General features: G+C 41.9%; 1 long non-coding RNA gene across 1 annotated transcript in view; it reads right to left on the bottom strand.

Moving 5' to 3' along the window:
- The window catches only part of LOC135448798 (uncharacterized), a 148,216-nt gene that overhangs the window by 51,780 nt on the left and 82,807 nt on the right, over window positions 1–13,629 (bottom strand). The window contains exon 4 of the long non-coding RNA XR_010440581.1: window positions 5,984–6,089. This is a non-coding gene — a long non-coding RNA (uncharacterized LOC135448798). The remainder of the gene's footprint in view (window positions 1–5,983; window positions 6,090–13,629) is intronic.

Here is a 13,629-nt window from a genome sequence, read left to right on the forward strand (position 1 = left end):
AGCCCATTATTTAAGATATAGGAAAAAGTAAAGTCCTTTAAGAAATGAAGCAACCAGAGCCATTAACCAAAACAAAGAGATCACAGGACGTGTTAAGCAGCAATTGAACCAAAGGCTACCTTCCAAGCTGGCATTGCAAGGCTGAAAGAGGCAGGACAGACACACTTAGAGTGGGGGGAAAACAAACCCAAAAATTACAGACAGGTGTAGACAAAAATGTTGGCTCAGGGATGCTTAAGTTCTGATCGCAAATACATTAACCATAAAATCTTTCCTATGCTCAGGAAAGGCAATGGAATCATGTTTGTTCTTTACAAATAAACAGGATTACAATGTGGGTAGAACCAAATTTGGTATTAATTCCTTCCTTTCACTATTGATCCCTGCTGCTTTCCCCAGTCTGGAAAAACCACTGGTGATTTGGCTCAAAAGGACAGCACAACACAAACGAAGCAGAAGCTGTTTGAAGACAGCACATTCTCCTCTCTCCCCATCAAAGCACAGCTCTGTTCTCCCAACCCCTTTGGCCCTCTATCTTGGTCTGTAAAACAGAAATAACTTGGCAGAAGAGAGTGAGAGTCACAGATCATGAGCCCGCTCAGTGAACTCTGGGAGAAGGAGCTCCCCTTCTGCCCTTCAGCATTTTCGTGTTTGCAGCACCTCCCTTGTGGTAGGAGCTACCTACATGGAGAATATCTGGTTTAGTTCTATGCACAGAAGCTACTTCCACTCAAAATATTTGTGGAAAACCACCAGTTTCAGATGTGTGGCTGAGAAACCTCAAATAAAACAGAGGAGGTTTATAAAGCTCTTTACAAATATCAGACTTTGTGACATAACATCAGCTGTGAATGTAAAACAACATAGGGATGTGTTTTCCTGCAACAACAAAAACTTAAAGATCAAATACCTTTTCCTTCAGATTCCCTATGCTGATTTCTGAGAATCTAATGAAACACAAAGTATGTTTGCAAAGTAGAACGTTTGCATATGCTTCATTAATTAGTTTGGCAAGGCCTCCACCACCAAAGGTACACGTATTTTTACACAGGCTTCAGCAATCTGCCTTGGAGCTTTCAATATTCATGTTTCTGCACTATTTGTGCTCTCTATCGCTTCATTATATCTATATATGTATATAGATATATTTAACAGATCTTGGAATAATTTGTCATTCTGCTAGGATTTCTAAAAATATCCTTTCAGAAAAACTTCCATTGAACTTGACTGGAATAGGAAAGGTGGTGCACACTTTTCCTTTTCTTGGAGCTCCTCAGTCCTACAGCAATGCTGTCCGTGTAATCTTGGCATCACTTTTCAAACTAAGCTCATGAGCTGAATTTTCAGTAGAACTGACTGCGAATTTTCAGATGGAACAACTTCTCATTGGAACACAACAGCTTGTTCAAGCAGAATGTTTTGGGCTTTGACAACCTCCCAGCTCAGCACAGACGGGGATGTCTTATAAAACTGCTCCTGGGGCTCCTAAATCAACATTCTTTGGCAAGGGGGTGATGGACTTCCTAAGTTTACTGTGACACTGAGGAGCTGCTTTCTCCCACTTTGAACAGAAACAGGAATGAGAAACAGTGGTTTTTCTGAAGTCAGTGAATTTCCTTTCCATCTCCAATTCCAATTTTTACATCTCACCCTACACCCAAACATCCCAACAAAGGTCTTCTGGCAACACAGAAATGTTAAATACCACCTTCTCTGGCCTGGTTACTGACAGTAGTAAGGGGGCTACAAGGAGGAGGTGGGAAGCACTGAGAAATGTGATGCAGCAGCAGGCTCTAGAGCCTTCACACAGATTTACCTGGCTGCTGAAGCACTGGATGGCTTGAGAGCTTTTTCCACCTAGGTCCAGCCCAGCTTTCACTTTGCTTTTTATTGCAGGAAAAAGCTATCCAAGGCCAGTCACTTGTGGCAATACTTAGCTCACAAGAATGCTCTAGAACATCCAAAAGTAATAGATGCAAAAACCCACATAAATTACTGTAATGCATTAAACTCCCAAAACAAAGGGCACATCTTCATACAGAACCTGTCCTGTTTCTCCACAGATAATGACTCAACATGCTGAAAAATCTTCCTACACCTTAGAAAAATATGAAGGAATGGGGAATATAAAGGAAGGGAAATGCAAAACATAAGAGGGTTGGGGAACTGCCTCCCTTATTTTTTTTTTTACACAATTATTTTCACCTTCTCACAAACATAAGTGTACATTCATGTACCTGTGTGTGGCCCTTCAGCCCCTAGAAATCATCGAAAATTCATTGTTTCTGAATTTAGGAGCAACTTGCTCAAGGGTTATGTGCTCCCTCTAAGAGCTCCATACCCATTCAGAGGCAGGGGCTGGACCACAAGCTAGAACATAACAGGGTCTACACCTCATAAAATGCACTGCACCTCCTGAAAACCTGGCAGCCCTTGGCCACAATCCTGCCTGCTGTGCACGGTGTGCAGCCATTAAATAGAGCCCCCAGCATTTTACTGAGCTTGGACAGTCACAGTGGACAGGATAACAGGATCAATGTGGGAGATGAGGGTAAAGACCAAACACTCTGGAGATGTCCTGGCAAAGATGAGTAAACAACAGCCCTCCACAGAGAAGGGGGATAGAAGACTTAAATCACACTGAAATTTACCAAAGTTTAAAGCTGCTTGCAATAATGGCCAGGGGTGAACGATTCATTTCAAACCAGGCCAAATTGAGGAAAAGAACCTTGATGCACGCACCAATTTTGTTTCTCAAAGTCAAGAATTGCCTAATCAATAGCAGTGCTAAAAGGAGATGGGCACTCTCAGGGGTACCATTACAAAGAATTGCACTGGATTTTAGCCACCTGGCTCCCAATTGCTTTAATAGCCATCACATGGCTAAAACCCAGGCTGAAGCTTTAAAAGTTTACCCCTGGTCTTCCTGAGCATCCATTGCTGTCGGGTGGCAAATGCAGAGCAGCAGGAGGGACTGCAGGGTTTATTCCTGCATTGACCAGGGCTAGAGCATGGCCAAGAATTTGCACTGTTGCTGCTGTTTCAAGTGTCACTTACTAGATGAGGAAAGGCAAAGCAGGAGAGGGCAAAAGGGGTGAGTGAAAGTGAAAGGAAGTGTACTTAACCCTTCCAGTGTTGATGTGTTGATAGCAGCCTGCACCAGGTGCTCGCATCACTGGCCTAATCCAATCAGCCCCCCTCTTCCATTAGCTAAAAATAAACTGGCACTTTTAAGGCAATGCTCTGACTGCTCCCCCACTCCAAACTGTGCTCCAAATCTTAATGGAAAACCTTCAAGGAGTTGAAGGTTTTAAATCAAATAAAGAAGCAGACACAAGGAGAAAAATCCAATCAGAGCAGAAAGGTTTGGATTAGCCAGGAACTGTTTTTCTCCAATTGCCACCAGCACTGAACTTCACAGGAGCAGTAGCTGGAAAGACAGGAGGCAGACAGAAGAGGAAGGAGGGGTTTCTCTCATGCTCCTATTAGACAATTTTACAGAAGGAAAGGTGGTGTCATGTCAACAACATCAGAGCTTGGCTTGGTTCCTAGGCCTGCTCATGGTCACCTATGGGATGGTGAGCACCCTAACTCCTTCCTCAGACATCTCCAGAGCCTTCCAGGGAAGAGGAGGGAAATTGGCATTGGCAGCAGCCCCCTCTCAAGAGGTCACCTTACGGTGGGGCTCTCATAAAGCATAGAAATAACCAGCAAGATCCACCATCTTTTGAAAGTAAGTGGGGTAATACTCAGTGCATCACAACTTGAGGTGGAAGGGACCTTAAAGGTCACTGGACCAGGTTACTCAGAGTCCTGTACAACCTTGGTCACCTCCAGGGATGGGACATCCACAACTTCTCTGGGCAAATTGTTCCAGTGCTCCACTGCTTCCATAGTAAAGAATTTCTTCCTAATATCTAACCTAGACCTACTCTCCTCCAGTTTGAAGCCATTCCCCCTTGTCCTATCACTCCCTATCACTGGGAAAAATCCCTTCTCATCCTTCTTGTAAGCACCTATTTAAGTACTGGAAGGATGCTATAAGCTCTCCCCAAATATTGTCATGAAGAACAACAAATCAAAATGTTTCCACGTTGAAGTTGTTGGGCAAAGGGAATAGAGAAAATAAGTAAATGAAGGAATATAAAAACAAAACAAATTAACTGAAAATACCCTCAAAAACTGAATTTGTAACTTAGGATGAGTAAAAAAAAATTAAAAAATAGGATTTTTGTACTATCAACACTCCTGCTACCCATTTAGATGACTGAACATCTAAAGTTTAGAAGGCTAATGGTTAGATACTGGTTAGGAGAGAAGAAAGGGAATGACAAAAGATTTCCCAAAATACTAGACAACTTTTATGGGCACCCAAAAGCTAGGAATTTTATACATACATACATACATATATATATATATATATATATATATATATACACATACACATATATATGAGTTTGAATATATTTCATAGTATGGTGCCTTTTCATTGACACCTATATAAATTATATGTATTTTAGAATAATTATTTTGAAAAAAAATACCCAAATGAAACATAATGTCCTGAGCCAATGCAAAAACTACAAGAAATCAAGAGCACTGAGATTTCTATGGAAATAAAGGACAGAAATCTGATAGGGTGCTATTACTTGCAGGTCTGATCCAGAACCCATTAATTTGATAAGCTTTGATAAGAATCCTACTCCAAGAGCAGGGTGAGGAGCCCAAGAGCATTGGTCAGTGCTACTGTTATGCTGGCTTTTGTAATATCTCTCTTCATATATGTTAGAGCCAAACCACATCAGTTCCCCTTAGCTGAGCTGGATTGACACTTTGGAAATCCTAGTGCACAGGAAATGTTTAAATCCTCACCATTTGAGGGGTAAGAGCAGCATAGAGCTCAGCCACTGGCTAAATGTGGCTCAAGAAAGGTAGTAGAGCTGGCAGGAAAAGAAGGAACAATGGGTTTCAACAATCAAATGAAAAGATAAACGAAACAGAAAAAAAGGTATAGCAAGGAAGGGAGGATGTGAAAGACTATGGGAAACTGGAGAGGGTGGGAACTAAATTAATCAAAACCAAGAAAGAATTGGGGAAATGGAGACATGAGGAACACAGGAGAGCACTTGAACTCACAAAGTAAAAAGCAAGGGGTGTGTTGGAGGCAAGAGAAGGAAATAGTGAGGCAATGAGAGACAGAAAGAAAAGGAAGGGAAAAGGTGTGAAAAGCTGAAAATGGCAAGATGTAGGAGAGAAAATGGGAGAGAGGAAAAGGGAGGGAAAGAGAAGGAATTGTACAGGCAAAGGACCAGAAAGAGGAGAACAATCCTAGGGAGCCTGCTGTGGTGGGTCGCAGAGGAGTTCACAAGCCCATGCACTCCAACTATTTCTTTTTGATTCTGTGTCATTGTCAGGCTTCAGACTGCAGCTGCAAATTGTTTGTCTGGCAGTTCTGGTAGGTTTGATTCAATAACTCCTGTAAGAGGGCAGGCAGGATATCAATGCTGCTTTATTGCCTTTTTCTCTGCCTACAATAGCAATCCTCCAGTTATACAGAATTATAAAGTGCCATCACTGGGGGTTGTATCTCAGCATAGTCACATCTCATCTTCCTGGGCTATAATAAGCTGGGAAAGGTAGAAGTCTGAAACTACATGAGCTTTGTGAAAGGATTAACATTGAGGCCTAAAGATTGGCACTGAGCAAACAGAACCTCACCTCCCAAGGACCACAAGGGGAGCTGGGGACCTGCTGCTGTATCAGCTCCACCAACATTCACTTGGTAACCCGGGTCAAGCCTCACTCCAGCCACTAGTGGACAAAGCATTGACACTCCAGAAAGTTGAAACCACAGCTGGGGAACAGATTAAATAACGTGTGGTCCTGGCAGTTGGGTAACTTTTCATGCCTCTCTCCACATCCTTCAGATACGAGCTCTTTGAAAACAACCACGCAGCGACATTTGACATCAAATTGGACTTACTGATGTGGACCATTTTTCCTCCTGGAAGTTCATTCCTTCAGGCTGTGGGGAGTGTAACTCTGCAGTCCGACACAGAGAAATTTCTCCAGCCTTGAGTTTTCATGACCTGTCAATAAAAAGAGGCTTTCAGTTACACAATGTCATCACATAGTACCTTTTACAAACACTAAATTCAGTTTAAAATGTCACAGCAAAACAGGAAAACCTTCACACAGAAAACTGCCTGTGAGGCATTTTATTTGTGTGTCTTATAAAAAAAAAAATCAGAAAAATTCCTGACACATTGTTCTGGCTAAAGTCACACAAATCAGAACACAACTTCTCATTCAGGCTTGATCATTACAAATATTGGGAGTACCTAAAAAGAAAGAGTCCAATTTAATCTGCTTAAACTTTGCCTCTCATATACACACATACAGAAATCCCTGTTTCATGGTAAAAATAGTAGATGGATGTCTTTAAAACTGGGTCTAGAAATCATTGTGATTTTACATTGCAGTTTATTCCATATATTTCCATCCTTTTGAGTCACACTGTTCAGCCTCCTACTTATTCTTAATAGATTAATTTGCAGTTGCTCCCTCGACATTTCAGCCTTTCATGGTGGAGAGCAATTCCTCTCATTTCACTTATCAAGGCTCCATATAATAATGAAAGTTCCCATAGGTCACTTCTGCCATGCCTTATTTCCTTAACCCCTTTAGCCTTCCACCCTGATAAGCATTCTTAAACCTACAGCTGTCCGTGTTAAGGCAAAAATAAAATTTCTCCTGCAAGTGATTCTGTACCACATCAGTTTCATAGAAAATGTGACTATAACCATGTGATTTCAATTCTCCAACTCCTTTACACTGTCATAATGTCCTATTTGTTTTTTCCAAGCAGTTATACACACAAAACTGCTGAGATTCTTCTCTAATAACCCCAGGTCTCTTTTTTCCTTGGTACACTGGGTAATAAGAATTCTGCTGTGGTTCACTAGTTCTAGACCTACTGTTATAGCCACTAAAAGATCCAAATCATCCTCATCTGGGTGAGAATTGCTTCTTTGCTTGTTTGCTTAATCTTTGCATTAGGCAGAATAATCAATGACTGCTATTTCAGTTGTTATAATATTACAGACTGGAACTGATAGGCAAGATTGTGAGCTGCCGTACATTGGCAAGTCCCCAATATCACTTCCCTGGTCCAGCTTCACACACTAAATAGATGCTTCAAAAAACCTGGAGGGCACACCACCAGTTTGAATTTTCCAGTTGCTCCTTATGACCACTGTCTGTTTTCCAAGCTGTGGCCCTGCTCTGTGATTTACATGGATGTAGGGGAAAGCCATGACACAGCCTTTGCAGGCTAACAAGCAGGCTCTGGGTGAAAGTGAGGAAGTAGCTGGAAGTGTCCAAAAGTAGCCCTGTCCTCCCAAGAAATCCACATTAAACCAACGAACCATGGTGTTATTTAAAGAATGATTTTACACTGCATCATATTCCAAGTTGTCTCTTCTGCTGCGCAATCTGTCCTTTCCACAGGAGACAAAATATTTCTGACCAGCAACGTGGTGCTAAATAAAACAGCTGCCATTCCCACACACATATTTGTGCATCTTTATGGGGAGGAGACAACAGTCAGCTCAAAGCAATTCAGTGCTGATTGGGTTGGGGATAATTTTCTGGCAACTAAGGGTGGGATTGAGACCACAAGATCATTTCAAATAACTGCGGAGGAGTAACAGGATAGCAACACCTTCCAGTCTCTAGAGACCTGGAATTGATTCGAACTGGTCTACCACTTAAGTAGAGAAAAGCTATTATCCCATCACTAATCTCTTGAGCCATTCAGTCCCACTTGAAGCAATTTTTTCTTCAATAAGCTATTTTACATATTTCACTTAGTCCCCAATCTATGGGAGAAGCTTATCACATGATTTGTTTAAAAAGATAAATACCTCTCCCCTTGGCATTTCTGTTTATTCTGGGGTTTGTTGCTAACATGACAGAACTATTAAACATGTTCCTCCTCTTCTCTCCTTATGGAGCCCTGCTTTTCTTCCTACCATTCCCAAAATAAGACAACTTCTTGTTAGTTTTTGGAAGAAGACCCAGCCTAGAAGCATTTGTTCTGATTTTTCTTCCACACAAATGTAAATTTACTGCCCTCAACCATCATAGCAGCCAGCAGTACAATGCTGATACCTACTCCATACTCAAGAAGGGTAAAATCCAGGATCTGTAGTGCAAAACCAGAGGATTGCTAAAGATGCATTTTGCAGAAGGAATCTTAATTTTTTTTGGTGCATTCATGGGCAAAAGGATGCAGTGCCCACAAGTAAGCAAAGATGCTGTAATTATTAAGAATGTCTTAAAAATTAGGTCTTTGGTGCCTGAAACCAGGGAGGCCATAGCTGCAGTTTTGCAGTAGGGCCACACTGGCCCAGCAGGGGAATTCTTTGTGATGAGAAATCAAACACACATTCACATCCAAACCTCTCAGTTTCTCCCACTGTTTTCCCTCTATTTTGTGCACTCAGAGGAGCCTGTTTTGTCAACTCCACGCTTTCCCTTCGTTAAGCATTTCCTCTGTAGTTTCTCCCAGCACCAAATTTACTCAACCCTCCTCCATCACTCCCAGAATTAGAACTGGTGCCTTTGAAAAACCTGGGCTTCCTTCATTTCCAGGCAGTTCCTTTCAGCTCCCGCTCACCCCGCAGGTTACACTGCTGGAGCAGCACTGCTTTGATACTGCTCCTCTGGCAGCAATTAGAATCAAATCAGCACCAGGCTGTTTATAAAAAGGGATGTTGCTGTAATGACACTATCAATTCTTCCAAACATTGTAGCTATTTATCAAGTGATTAAAGTGGAGTAACTTACTCCAGGTTTACTAGCCTATTTTCCATTGGAACTTAAAAGGTTTTACTGCCTCAAGTATGCCACTTGGACTGCTAATAATTTCAATTTTATTACATTATCATATTTTTTAGATTTATTTCTAGGTTTTGCATAAGATTCAAATTGTTACCCAGTTTATAAAATAATGTGAATTTATCTTGGTCAAAAATCACATTAGGATAATTACCTTGCCCTTTTGGCAGATAATTTTGTTTGTAATATATTGAAAATGCTTATTTTTTGTCTTCCTAGCCCCTCATTCTTGCAGAAGAGGCTATTTTTTTTCCTGAAACAACTCCATCTCCCTCTCACTGTCAGGAGCTGTCAGGTCTCCTCCCTTTTTCCCCTCTCCATTGGAGAGAAACAGAACAAAAGGTGCCTGCTCCTGTCTCCCACCTCCCCAAAGCAGCAGGATGCAGACTCCGCTGTATCTGCCAAATTAATCTGCAGACTATTTAGTCGGACACTAAATACTTGCTAAAACTCCCAAATGATCAGAAAGATGCTACTTGTCCAGTATCAGAAGAAAGTTGGAGCAACTAAGGATGGATTAAGCAAATCACACCTGACCCTCTGGCCTGGGTCTCTGACCCTGGAATGTCTGAAAAGCCACCCATGATCTCCATCGTCAGCACTTTGATTCATTGAAATTAGATTTTTTCAATGTAGAGGACATTTTAATATTTTAAAAGCACAAATTCACAATTAGATGAAACATATACAAATGTTGGGTTAGGTTTGGAATTTTGGTTTGGGGTTTTTTTTCTGGGGGTGGGGTTGGGGATTTTTGTGAAAAATATTCACAATACCACTTATTTAGGAGAAAAAAAAATCAACTTCAGGAAATACTAAATGTCAAATTTATTTAGAATGCATGGGGTTTCCTTTGTACCTATACAGCATTACTATAAAATAAGAGTTTATACTGACATGTTTTAAGTTGATATAATAACTAGTAAAATAAAATAGCTCCTTTTACTTTATTAAGGACATATGCTGTCTAGTACTGATGGAAACAGCTCTTTTACAAAATCAAATAAGCGGCATTCTAATGTAGAAATAGGATAGCAATATCCTGAGTGCTGAATAAGTTAAAGGAGGATTTGTCAATACTTCTAACATACTTTATTCTAATATTCTAATTCTAAATTTCAGTGATTCTAGTTCTATCAAGCACTCATTACAAAAGTACCAATAAACAGATACTGGGTAATATTCAAAAGGTTTTGAGGTATGATGTTGAAATATGAGCTTTTTTTTGGGCAAAATATATTATGAAGCCTAGGAGCTTCACAAAAGCAATTCTCTGCTTGTGTTTTTCCCTACTTCTTGCTTAAGAGCCCAGGAAGTTACAGGGTGTACCCCATCTTTTTTCTGCTTTAATGGAGGAGAAAAAGAAGTAATCCAAAACTGGACAACACCTAATTCCCAAAACAGATTAAACAAATTTTGCTTAAAACATTTGGTCTGCAATTGGTATTCGGTCTAGTTTGGTATTAAAGTGAAGATCAGTTTACACATTTGTGTCATTTCTGATGACAGTACTGAGGAATGTGTACAGCCAGAAAATCATGCATTTCTGGGGAGAAAGGTCCATTTCTGGATCTACCTTTGTCCTTCACTGCTGCTCAGAAGCCAGGCAACATTGCATCCCATTGTGCCACAGTCCATGGCCAGGAGCCAGCGTGGGGACAGTGCAAGCACCAGGGAAGCAGCTCAGGCTCCCTGCCCTGGGAACAGGTTCAGTTCTGTGCATTTCCATGGAGCCACAGGGAAATTGCACCAACAATTTGCACAAATCACAATCCAGACTGGTTGGCAAAAAAAGTTTGAGTGCTTTGCATACTCTGTATTTCTGAGCATTTTTCCTCTTGTAATGACACAGTGAAGAAGCTGATGATCATAAACATGGAGTGTATCACCCTGTCCTTATTGCTTTTGCAACATAATACATGCATCTCAAATAAATTAAACATGTGACATATAAATTCAGTTCATGCTTTTTGGGGGTTATCAAAATCCTGAGAAACCAAAACTCTGAGAATCACTTGTCAAAACGTTCTGGGATGAAGTAGTTAAGCTGTCATCAACAGCTTAAACACTGTTTATTTGAATATGTAAAGCAACTTTTTGAAAAAAACAAAAGTACAGAGTCTGTTGATCAGAGTTCTTTCTCCACATGTCTTAATTCTGTTTCCCCTGATCTCCTGGGGAAAAAAAAATAAAAAACTTCAAATGAAGTGCAAGGGCATAGAGACCCTCAGTGAAGAAAGCACTCTGCTCCACTGACACAACTGGTGTGACAAAGTATGGTAATGGCATTACCATGGCACTACAGGATTATTATTCTGCAGTGCCCATTATTTGAAATGGAGTTGCTCAGTGCTTACCACAAAACAGCAAGCAGCATTTTGCAGTAACACAATAAATAACCCATGTCATCTCTGTATCTACACCTTTTGCAGGAGCAGATACAGAGCCAATCTAAAAACAAATCTAAAAGTGCTATAATAATGCTGGAATGACATGCCTCTTAAGCTGTTTACAGCTGACAGACTAAGTGAAATGGTTTGACAAGGAAGAACACAGTATGTGTTGACAGACCTGCTTAGTTCGTATTTGAAAGGCAAAATTAAAGTCATACTTTTACAAGGTGCAGGGTTCTGCTCACCTGAAGGACATTCTCTTAAGCAAGGCATGGTATTAAACCTCTGCCATCGTCCTCCTCCTGTCTCCCATTTTTATGTGCAGGCCACTAAGTGGCACACCTCAAAAACCAGTCCTGACTGCCTATCTCAGTAATTGCTTGTGAAAACGTATCATTTAGAAAAGTATGGAGAAAGCAACAGTGAGAACAGCCATAAATGCTCACCCTCCGTAATTTAGGGGAGCACAGCAACATATGGGCTGCATTTGGCTTTTCTTACAGCAGGCAGCACTGTCAGGAAAGAGCAAACAAAGGCTGAGCACAAATCCCCTCTGTCCACAGAGACACCTTTTACTTGATTACAGGATATGAGAGAAAAACATAAAGACACAGTGAATCCTAAAAGAAAGGAAATAAGAGCTAAGAAGGTCAGAGGAAGGGGCTGGAGACAGGCACTGGGAGAAGCAGAACTGTTTGGCAGGACTTACACAGCTCCAAGGCAGAGGGAAGGCTCAAAGGACAAATGATGGCCAAAAAATGGGCTCTCACTTCCTACCTGGTCTTTGCTAAACCCATTGGCTGACAGTAACCAGAAGCTGTCAGCAGCTCTTGAAGTGGTCAGTGAGAATAATTTGGTGGACTCAGGCCAGCTACTATTGAGGAGGTTTCTTCCCTGCAGAAGTTCCCTCTCTCACTTGGCCCCTCACTGTCAGAGGCCATAGGAAGCCATGAGCATTTTCCTTCCCTCCCACTGAGGCTCTGTTGGCATGGGACAGGTGGCCCTGAGGAGGGAAGAGCCAACACCTGCTCTTCCTTTCCTGTGGATATGCCCAGAGCTCAGCTGCTGCAATGCCAGCCAGGCCAGCTCTTTTAATGAGCCCTGTAATTGGTGAAAATGAGCCCAAAGTGGCCAAATGAAATCCTCTCGCTGCAGGGAACCATCAGGAGAGCTTTAGGAAAGCTGTGCATTTGGAGGCATAGATGCCATTGCCTTTCCACTGGGCTGCCTCTAGCAGCTGAGCCAGCAGCAGCAAGGAGCCTGGCTGCTGGCAGCACCTGCCCTACAGGTGAGTGCAGAGTCGTGTTCAGCTGCAGCCTCAGCCCTGACTTTGTCTGAGGTGCTTCCAACCAGTCTCCAGTTTGGGGCCCACTGGCAGGTCACAAACAGGGACTGCACAAAAGTTGTGGTTGAAGCTGCATTTCATGAATTGGAATGGTGTGGAGTGGAAGTGTTTTTTCAAACTGATGGAAGTTTTGCCTACATATTTCTTCCCCCACATGAAGGTCATCAAATGTTCGTGTGCCAAATGTTAGAATTGATGCCATCCTAATGAACTCTAAAAACATTTTCCTGTCAAAGCAAATAGAACAACTTGACATCACTGATCCCAGCATCGACCAAAGAGGAAAAACAAACAAACCATCAGTTAAAAAACCAGAGGGCTTTTTGTGCTCTGAGTTCAAGGATGTGAGTCCAGCAGTGCAATGACAAAGGGGGGCACAGTGCAGATGACAAAAGGGTTACACTCTCTGCAAAGGAAGTTGGTCCTGAGACAAAAATATTGCCTCAGCATCAAGGTCAGGAGTATCTGGGCTCCCCCTGCTCCTGCTGTGTGGCACATGAGATCCCTTGTGTCTGATCTGTGCTGGGTTATTACCTGTATCCTGTGCCACAGGCTAGGACCTGAGTGGAGAGTGAAACCTAGAACTAAGCCCTGTCAGAAGCTGCAGAGTGATTATTCTTAAAAGCAAGCCAGCAGCTTTCAGCTTGTCTACCAAGAAACTTTTTCTCTCCTACTTAAGCTACCTGAATTTGCAGCCTTCCTTTCCTCCATCTCCCAGGGGATCTCCCCAACCATCTATCCAAGCACAAACCATGGAATGGCAACCCTGCTACAACAGCACGCAAGTACAAAGGAAGCATATCTTACAGCTACACTGCTAAATTGGGGTTTGGGAAATCCAGAGACATTTCTTCCTTCTAGCACATGATTCCTCTTTGTCCCTTGGCAAGCTCGTGAAATCATTGCTCTTGGGAAATAACCAAACCTTCTCCTTTGCCTCCCCTGCTTGTTCAGAAATTTGGGACAGAGCTTATCTTGCTGTGCACCATT

The sequence above is a fragment of the Zonotrichia leucophrys genome, chromosome 5 (genome assembly GCF_028769735.1).
Source record: "Zonotrichia leucophrys gambelii isolate GWCS_2022_RI chromosome 5, RI_Zleu_2.0, whole genome shotgun sequence".
Lineage (NCBI taxonomy): Eukaryota > Metazoa > Chordata > Aves > Passeriformes > Passerellidae > Zonotrichia > Zonotrichia leucophrys.